Genomic DNA, 10475 nt, shown 5'->3' on the forward strand with positions numbered 1-10475 from the left:
AGCATCACATAATCATCACAATCATCATGTTCTTGGGTGCGAATGAATATCTTAGAATAGGAATAAGCTTGAATTGAATAGAAAAACAATAGTACTTCGCATTAATACTCGAGGAACAGCAGAGCTCCACACCTTAATCTATGGTGTGTAGAAACTCTACCGTTGAAAATACATAAGAACAAGGTCTAGGCATGGCTGAGAGGCCAGCCTCCATGATCTCATAACTGAACGTCTCGAAGATCCCCGAATACAATAGTAAAAAGTCCTATTTATGCTAAACTAGTTACTAGGGTTACAGAGATAAGTAAATGATGCAGAAATCCACTTTCGGGGACCACTTGGTGTGTGCTTGGGCTGAGCATTGAAGCTTTCATGTGGAAAGGTCTTTCTTGGAGTTAAACGCCAGTTTGTAACCTGTTTCTGGTGTTTAACTCCACTTTGCAACCTGTTTCTGGCGTTTGACTCCAGAATAGGGCAGGGAGCTGGCGTTGAACACCAGTTTGCATCGTCTAAACGCAGGCAAAGTATGGACTATTATATATTGCTGGAAAGCACTGGATGTCTACTTTTCAATGCAATTGAGATCGCATCATTAGGATTTCTGTAGCTCCAGAAAATCTACTTTGAGTGCAGGGAGGTCAGAATCCAACAGCATCTACAGTCCTTCTTCAACCTCTGAATCTGATTTTTGCTCAAGTCCCTCAATTCTAGCCAGAAAATATCTGAAATCACAGAAAAACACACAAACTCATAGTAAAGTCCAGAAATGTGAATTTTATTTAAAAACTAATAAAAATATACTAAAAACTATGTAAAAACAATGCCAAAAAGCGTATAAATTATCCGCTCATCACAACACCAAACTTAAATTGTTGCTTGTCCCCAAGCAACTGAAAATCAAATAGGATAAAAAGAAGAGAACATACTATAAATCCCAAATATCAATGAAACTTAGCTCCAATCAGATGAGCGGGACTAGTAGTTTTTTGCCTCTTGAATAGTTTTGGCATCTCACTTTATCCATTGAACTTCAGAATGATTGGCATCTATAGGAACTTAGAATTTATATAGTGTTATTGATTCTCCTAGTTCAGTATGTTGATTCTTGAACACAGCTACTTTATGAGTCTTGGCCGTGGCCCTAAGCACTTTGTTTTCCAGTATTACCACCGGATACATAAATGCCACAGACACATAACTGGGTGAACCTTTTCAGATTGTGACTTAGCTTTGCTAAAGTCCCCAATTAGAGGTGTCCAGGGTTCTTAAGCACACTCTTTTTTTTGCTTTGGACCTTGACTTTAACCGCTCAGTCTCAAGTTTTCACTTTACACATTCATGCCACAAGCACATGGTTAGGGACAGCTTGGTTTAGCCGCTTAGGCCATGATTTTATTCATTTAGGCCCTCCTATCCACTGAAGCTCAAAGCCTTGGATCCTTTTTATTACCCTTGCCTTTTGGTTTTAAGGGCTATTGGCTTTTTACTCTTGCCTTTTGGTTTAAAGAGCTTTTAGCTTTTTCTGCTTGCTTTTTCTTTCTCTCTTTTTTTTTGCCATTTTTCTTTTCTTTTTTTTTTTGCAAGCTTTTGTATTCACTGATTTTTCTTGCTTCAAGAATCAATTTTATGATTTTTCAAATTATCAAATAACATTTCTCCTTTTTCATTATTCTTCAAGAGCCAACATATTTAACATTCATAAACCGCAATATCAAAAGACATATGCACTGTTCAAGCATTCATTCAGAAAACAAAAAGTATTGTCACCACATCAAAATAATTAAACTAGTTCAAGGATGAATTCGAAACCATGTACTTCTTGTTCTTTTGTTTTCAAAACATTTTTCATTTTAGAAAGGTGATGGATTCATAGGACACTCATAGCTTTAAGACGTAGACACTTAGACACTAATGATCATATAGTAAAGACACAAACATAAATAAAGCATAAGGCTCAAAAATCGAAAAATAGGAAAATAAGAACAAGGAGATTAAGGAATGGGTCCACCTTAGTGACGGTGGCGTCTTCCTCTTCTTGAAGAACCAATGGTGCTCTTGAGCTCCTCTATGTCTCTTCCTTGTCTTTGTTGCTCCTCCCTCATAGCTCTTTGATCTTCTCTAATTTCATGGAGGATGATGGAATGCTCTTGGTGCTCCATCCTTAGTTGTCCCATGTTGGAGCTTAATTCTCCTAGGGAAGTGTTGATTTGCTCCCAATAGTTTTGTGGAGGAAAGTGCATCCCCTGAGGCATCTTAGGGATTTCATGGTGAGGAATTTCCTCATGCTCATGTTGAGGTCCATGATCTCTTGTTTGCTCCATCTTTTTCTTAGTGATGAGCTTGTCCTCTTCAATGAGGATGTCTCCCTCTATGTCAATTCCAGCCGAATTGCAGAGGTGACAGATGAGGTGAGGAAAGGCTAACCTTGCCAAAGTGGAGGACTTGTCAGCCACCTTGTAGAGTTCTTGAGGTATAATCTCATGAACCTCCACTTCCTCCCCAATCATGATACTATGGATCATGATGGCTTGGTCTATAGTAACTTCAGACCGGTTGCTAGTAGGAATGATTGAGCGTTGAATGAACTCTAACCATCCCCTAGCTACTGGTTTGAGGTCAAGCCTTCTTAGTTGAACCGGCTTGCCTCTTGAGTCAATTTTCTATTGAGCTCCTTCCATACATATGTCCATGAAGACTTGGTCCAACCTTTGATCAAAATTGACCCTTCTAGTGTAGGGGCGTGCGTTTTCTTCCATCATTGATAAGTTGAACACCAACCTTACATTTTCCGGACTGAAATCTAAGTATTTCCCCCGAACCATGGTAAGCCAATGCTTTGGATTCGGGTTCACACTTTGATCATGGTTCCTAGTGATCCATGCGTTTGCATAGAACTCTTAAACCATTAAGATCCCGACTTGTTGAATGGGGTTGGTGAGAACTTCCCAACCTCTTCTTTGGATTTCAAGTCGGATCTCTGGATACTCATTCTTTTTGAGCTTGAAAGGAACCTCAGGGATCACTTTCTTCTTGGCCACAACTTTATAGAAGTGGTCTTGATGGACCTTTGAGATAAATCTCTCCATCTCCCATGACTCAGAGGTGGAAGCAATTGCCTTCCCTTTCCTCTTTCTAGAGGTTTCTCTGGCCTTAGGTGCCATTAAAGGTTATGGAAAAACAAAAAGCAATGCTTTTACCACACCAAACTTAAAATGTTTGCTCGTCCTCGAGCAAAAGAAGAAAGAAAGAAAGAAGGAGAAGAAGAAGAGAAATAGAGGAGAGGGAGAGAGGGTGTATTCGGCCAAGGTGGTGAAGAGAGGGTTGTGTTGTGTAAAAATGAAGAATGAATGAGGGGTTTATATAGGAGTGGGGGGGTTAGGGTTCGGCCATTAGGGTTGGGTTTGGGAGGGAAAATAGTTTGAATTTGAAGGTAGGTGGGGTTTTTGGGGAAGAGTGATTGAGGTGATTGGTGAAGGGTATTTGGGGAAGAGAGTTATGAAGAGGTGTGAAGAGGAGAAAAGAAGTGGTGGGGATCCTGTGGGATCTACATATCCAGTGGGGTCAAGAGTTTAACATCCCTGCTTCAATTAGGCGTGTAAAATGCCATTGCTGTGCAATCCTGGCATTTAACGTCAGACTGCTGCCTATTTTTGGCGTTAAACGCCCAAATGTAGCCTGTTTCTGGCGTTTAACGCCAGGTAGATGCTTATTTCTGGCGTTAAACGCCAGCTTGGTGCTTGTTTCTGGCGTTAAACGCCAGACAGATGCTTGTTTCTGGCGTTTAAACGCCAGAATGCTCCTCCTCCAGGGTGTGCTATTTTTTATGCTATTTTTCATTCTGTTTTTGAATTTTTCAGTAGTTTTTGTGACTCTACATGATCATCAACCTAATAAAATATGAAATAAAATAAAATAGATATAAATAACATTGGGTTGCCTCCCAACAAGCGCTTCTTTAATGTCCATAGCTTGACAGTGAGCTTTCATGGAGCCTCACAGATGTTCAGAGCATTGTTGGAACCTCCCAACACCAAACTTAGAGTTTGGTTGTGGCCTCCCAACACTAAACTTAAAGTTTGACTGTGGGGGCTTTGGTTGACTCTACAGTGAGAGAAGCTTTTCATGCTTCCTCTCCATGGTTACAAAAGGAGATCCTTGAGTTTTAAACACAAGGTTGTCTTCATTCAGTTGAAGGATCAATTCTCCTCTGTCCACATCAATCACAGCTCTTGCTGTGGCTAGGAAGGGTCTTCCAAGGATGATGGATTCATCCTCATCCTTCCCAGTGTCTAGGATTATGAAATCAGCAGGGATGTAAAGGCCGTCAACCTTTACTAGCACGTCCTCTACTAGTCCATAAGCCTCTTTTCTTGAGTTGTCTGCCATCTCTAATGAGATTCTGGCAGCTTGCACCTCAAAGATCCCAAGTTTCTCCATTACAGAGAGTGGCATTAAGTTTATTCCTGACCCCAGGTCACACAAAGCCTTCTCAAAGGTCATGGTGCCTATGTTACAAGGAATTAGGAATTTACCAGGATCCTGTTTCTTTTGAGGTAGAGTTTGCTGAACCAAGGCATTTAGTTCCTTGATGAGCAAGGGAGGTTCATCCTCCCAAGTCTCATTACTAAATAATTTGGCATTCAGCTTCATGATTGCTCCTAAATATTGAGCAACTTGCTCTTCAGCAATGTCTTCATCTTTTTCAGAAGATGAATAGTCATCAGAGCTCATGAATGGTAAAAGGAGGTTCAATAGAATCTCTATGGTCTCTAGATGAGCCTCGGATTCCTCTGGTTCCTCAAAGGAAAACTCCTTATTGGTCACTGAACGTCCCAGGAGGTCTTCCTCAATGGGATTCACGTTCTCATCCTCCTCTCTGGGTTCGGCCACACCAAGTAAGGTAATGGCCTTGCACTCTCTTTTTGGATTCTCTTCTGTATTGCTTGGGAGAGTACTAGGAGGAGTTTCAGTGACTCTTTTACTCAGCTGGCCCACTTGTGCCTCCAAATTTCTAATGGAGGACCTAGTTTCATTCATGAAACTTAGAGTGGCCTTAGATAGATCAGAGACTATATTTGCTAAGCTAGATTGATTCTGCTCAGAATTCTTTGTCTGTTGCTGAGTGGATGATGGAAAAGGTTTGCTATTGCTAAACCTGTTTCTTCCACCATTATTAAAGCCTTGTTGAGGCTTTTGTTGATCCTTCCATGAGAAATTTGGATGATTTCTCCATGAGGGATTATAGGTGTTTCCATAGGTTTCACCCATGTAATTCACCTCTGCTATTGCAGGGTTCTCAGGATCATAAGCTTCTTCTATAGAAGATGCCTCTTGAGTACTGTTGGATGCAGCTTGCATTCCATTCAGACTCTGAAAAATCATATTGACTTGCTGAGTCAATATTTTGTTCTGAGCCAATATGGCATTTAAAGTATCAATTTCAAGAACTCCCTTCCTCTGAGGCGTCCCATTACTCACAGGATTCCATTCAGAAGTGTACATGAACTGGTTATTTGCAACCATGTCAATGAGTTCCTGAGCTTCTGCAGGCGTTTTCTTTAGGTGAATGGATCCACATGCAGAATGGTCCAGTGACATCTTTGATAGCTCAGATAGACCATCATAGAATATATCCAGGATGGTGCATTCTAAAAGCATGTCAGAAGGACACTTTTTGGTCAGTTCCTTGTATCTTTCCCAAGCTTCATAGAGGGATTCACCTTCTTTCTGTTTGAAGGTTTGAACATTCACTCTAAGCTTACTAAGCTTTTGAGGAGGAAAGAACTTGGCTAAGAAAGCCGTGACCAGCTTATCCCAAGAGTTCAGGCTATCTTTAGCTTGAGAGTCCAACCATATTCTAGCTCTGTCTCTTACAGCAAATGGGAAAAGCATGAGCCTGTAGACCTCGGGATCAACCCCATTGGTCTTAACAGTATCACAGATTTACAAGAATTCAGTTAAGAACTGAAAAGGATCTTCAGATGGAAGTCCATGAAACTTGCAGTTCTGTTGCATCAAAGAAACTAATTGAGGCTTTAGCTCAAAATTGTTTGCTCCAATGGCAGGGATTGAGATGCTTCTTCCATGTAAATTGGAATTTGGTGCAGTAAAGTCACCAAGCATCTTCCTTGCATTGTTATTATTTTCGGCCATGTCTCCTTTTTCGAAAATTTCTGTCAGATTTTCTCCAGAGAGTTGTGCTTTGGCTTCCCTTAGCTTTCTCTTCAGAGTCCTTTTAGGTTCAGGATCAGCTTCAACAAGAATGTTCTTATCCTTGTTACTGCTCATATGAAAAAGAAGAAAACAGAAAAGAAAATATGGAATCTTCTATGTCACAGTATAGAGATTCTTTTATGTGAGTAGAAGAAGATAAGAATAGAAGAAGGAAAAGATAAGAATCCAAACACAAGGGAGAGGAGTGGGTTCGAATTCTTAGATGAAGAGGAGTGTCAGTAAATAAATAAATAATTAGAAGGAGATGAGGGAAAAGAATTTTCGAAAATCATTGAAAAGAAAAGAAAAATATTTTTGTTTTTAAATTAAATTTAAATTTAGAATTCGAAAATACAAAAAATAAAAATGAAATTAAATTAAAGTAAAAATTAAAACAATTAGTTAATAAAAAAGGAATTTTGAAAAAGATGGAAGGGATTTTCGAAAATTAGAAAGAGAGAGTTAGTTAGGTAGTTTTGAAAAAGATATGAATCAAACAAAAAGATAAGATTAATTGAAAAAGATTTGAAAATCAATTTTGAAAAGATAAGAAGCTAGAAAATAAGTTAGAAAAGATTTTGAAATTAATTTTGAAAAATATGTGATTGAAACTTATTTTGAAAAAGATTTGAAAAAGAAATTTAAAAAGATTTGATTTTGAAAATTACAGTTGATTACTTGACTAACAAGAAACAAAAAGATAGGATTTTAAAATTTAAAGATTGAACCTTTCTTACTAGGCAAGTAACAAACTTAAAATTTTTGAATCAATCACATTAATTGTTAGCATTAATTTTGAAAATATGAAATAAAAATAAGAAAAAGATTTTTGAAAATCAATTTGAAATTTTCGAAAATTATGAAATAAAAATAAAAAAGATTTGATTTTTGAAAAAGATTTGAAAAAGATAGATTTTTTTTTAAATTGAAAATTATTGACTAATAAGAAACAAATAGATTTTAAATTTTTTTGAAAAAGTCAACTCAAATTTTTTAATTTTATGAGTGAAAAAGGAGAAGATATTTTTTTTATTTTTGAATTTTTAATGAAGAAAGAGAAAAACAACAAAAAGACTCAAAACATGAAAATTGTGAATCAAAACAACTAATGCATGCAGGAACACTTTGAATGTCAAGATGAACACCAAGAACACTTTGAAGATCAAGATGAACATCAAGACTTATTTTTGAAAATTTTTAAGAAAAGAAAAATATGCAAGACACCAAACTTAGAAATTTTCAAACTTTAGACACTAACAAATTGAAAATGCATATGAAAAACAAGAAAAGATGCAAAACATGAAAATGCAAAGATCAAACAAGAGGATTCATCAAGAACAACTTGAAGATCATGAAGAATGTAATGCATGAATTTTTGAAAAATGCAAGAAAAAGATAAACATGCAATTGACACTGAACTTAAAATTTGACACTAGACTCAAACAAGAAACATCAAATTTTTTGTTTTTATGATTTTATAAGAATTTTTTTGGTTTTTTTTTTTTCGAAAATTATTTTGGGAAAAACGAAAAAGAAGAACTTTTTTTTGAAAATTTTTCGAAAATAAAAATAATAAAAACAAAAAGCTTAAAATTAAAAATAAAATTACCTAATCTGAGCAACAAGATGAACCGTCAGTTGTCCAAACTCGAACAATCCACGGCAACGGCGCCAAAAACTTGGTGCACGAAATTGTGATCATCAACAATGGCGCCAAAGGCTTGGTGCTCTCAAACGTGAATCACACTTTCTCACAACTTCGCACAACTAACCAGCAAGTGCACTGGGTCGTCCAAGTAATAAACCTTACGTGAGTAAGGGTCGATCCCACGGAGATTGTCGGCTTGAAGCAAGCTATGGTCACCTTGTAAATCTCAGTCAGGAGGATTCAAATGGTTATAGAGAATTGATAATTAAAACATAATTAAAATATAAACTAGGATAGAGATACTTATGTAATTCATTGGTGAGAATTTCAGATAAGCGTATAGAGATGCTTTCGTTCCTCCTGAACCTCTGCTTTCCTGCTGTCTTCATCCAATCATTCCTACTCATTTCCATGGCAAGCTGTACGTTGGGCATCACTGTTGTCAATGGCTACATCCCGTCCTCTCTGTGAAAAATGGTCCAATGCGCTGTCACTGCATGGCTAATCATCTGTCGGTTCTCGATCATACTGGAATAGGATTTACTATCCTTTTGCGTCTGTCACTACGCCCATCACTCGCGAGTTTAAAGCTTCTCACAGCCATCCCTTCCCAGATCCAACTCGGAATACCACAGACAAGGTTTAGACTTTCCAGATCTCAAGAATGGCCGTCCATGGGTTCTAACTTATGCCACGAAGATTCTAATATCTCGGACTCGGTCCCTTGTATTAGATATCTAAGAGATACTCATTCTATCTCATCTTCATGTAGAACAGAAGTGGTTGTCAGGCACGTGTTCATAAGTGAGAATGGTGATGAGCGTCACATAATCATCACATTCATCATGTTCTTGGGTGCGAATGAATATCTTAGAATAGGAATAAGCTTGAATTGAATAAAAAAACAATAGTACTTCGCATTAATACTTGAGGAACAGCAGAGCTCCACACCTTAATCTATGGTGTGTAGAAACTCTACCGTTGAAAATACATAAGAACAAGGTCTAGGCATGGCCGAGAGGCCAGCCTCCATGATCTCATAACTAAACATCTCGAAGATCCCCGAATACAATAGTAAAAAGTCCTATTTATGCTACACTAGTTACTAGGGTTACAGAGATAAGTAAATGGTGCAGAAATCCACTTCCGGGGCCCACTTGGTGTGTGCTTGGGCTGAGCATTGAAGCTTTCACGTGGAGAGGTCTTTCTTGGAGTTAAACGCCAGTTTGTAACCTGTTTCTGGCGTTTAACTCCACTTTGCAACCTGTTTCTGGCGTTTGACTCCAGAATAGGGCAGGGAGCTGGCGTTGAACACCAGTTTTCATTGTTTAAACGCAGGCAAAGTATGAACTATTATATATTGCTGGAAAGCAATGGATGTCTACTTTTCAATGCAATTGAGAGTGCACCATTTGGAGTTCTGTGGCTTTAGAAAATCCACTTTGAGTGCAGGGAGGTCAGAATCCAACAGCATCTGCAGTCCTTCTTCAACCTCTGAATCTGATTTTTACTCAAGTCCCTCAATTCCAGCCAGAAATTACCTGAAATCACAGAAAAACACATAAACTCATAGTAAAGTCCAGAAATGTGAATTTTATTTAAAAACTGATAAAAATATACTAAAAACTAACTAAATCATACTAAAAACTATGTAAAAACAATGCCAAAAAGCGTATAAATTATCCGCTCATCACTAATCAAAGATTCAATCTTTTAGTCCACTTAGCCATATATTCATCTTACCCTTACCCCAACCCTATTATAACCTTCTAAAGACCTCATGATACTTGCATTCATGCATCAAATACTTGTTGATTGTTAGATGAAAAGCAATTCCTTGAAAGCATGATTAGAGGAGACTTGAGTGATTAAAACCCTACACACCGAGTGATGAGAGTGTATACACACCTAGTGAGGGTTCAATTACTCAATTCTATGTTTCCACCCTTCTTATCACGCATTCTTGCAAGTTGCTTCTTTTTTATGAGTTGAATCAATTCTTTAGATTTTGTTTGCATTGAGCTACTTCTTTGTTTAGCCCTATATGTCTATACTCTTGCTTGGAAATTTGATTGTTTGTTTTCACCAAATCAATAGGACATTATAGATAGATATATATAGATAGTATATAGCATAGTTGCATGCATGAACGTAGTTGCATTGAATAAGTTGCTTGCCTTTTACCCTTCTCCTTTGATTGTGATTAGCATGAGGACATGCTATTATTTAAGTGTGGGAAAATTGATGAATCCATATTTGATGATATATTTTAGTTTTATTTGAGTGGATTTTATCATATAAACCCACATTTTTTCACCTAAATAGCATGCTTTTGTGTTTTCAGTCTAGTGTGCCTAAATGTGAAAACATGCATTTTTGAGCTTAAATTAGTAATTTTAATCCCATTTTTATGCCATTCAATGGCATGACATGTTTGTTGAGTGATTTTAGGTCCTAGAGGCAAGTTTGGCAAGGCAAAAGTGGAAGGAAGTATGTACAAAGGGAGAAAACATGAAGAAAATAAAGGAGAAGTACACAACCATGTGTGCGTACGCACAACTCCCTGTATGTACGCACAAGTGCAAATTCAGTGATGTGTACGTACGCACAGGTA

At 37.6% G+C, this 10475-nt stretch overlaps 1 non-coding gene across 1 annotated transcript; it reads left to right on the forward strand.

The window, feature by feature from the left end:
* Positions 1 to 5652: 5652 nt before the first annotated feature.
* On the forward strand, positions 5653 to 5760 carry LOC148568735 (small nucleolar RNA R71). The gene has a single exon (XR_015882975.1). It is a non-coding gene; the product is annotated as a small nucleolar RNA R71 (small nucleolar RNA).
* Positions 5761 to 10475: the final 4715 nt, after the last annotated feature.

The sequence above is a fragment of the Arachis ipaensis genome, chromosome B4 (assembly GCF_059453495.1).
Source record: "Arachis ipaensis isolate K30076 ecotype BB chromosome B4, ASM5945349v1, whole genome shotgun sequence".
Lineage (NCBI taxonomy): Eukaryota > Viridiplantae > Streptophyta > Magnoliopsida > Fabales > Fabaceae > Arachis > Arachis ipaensis.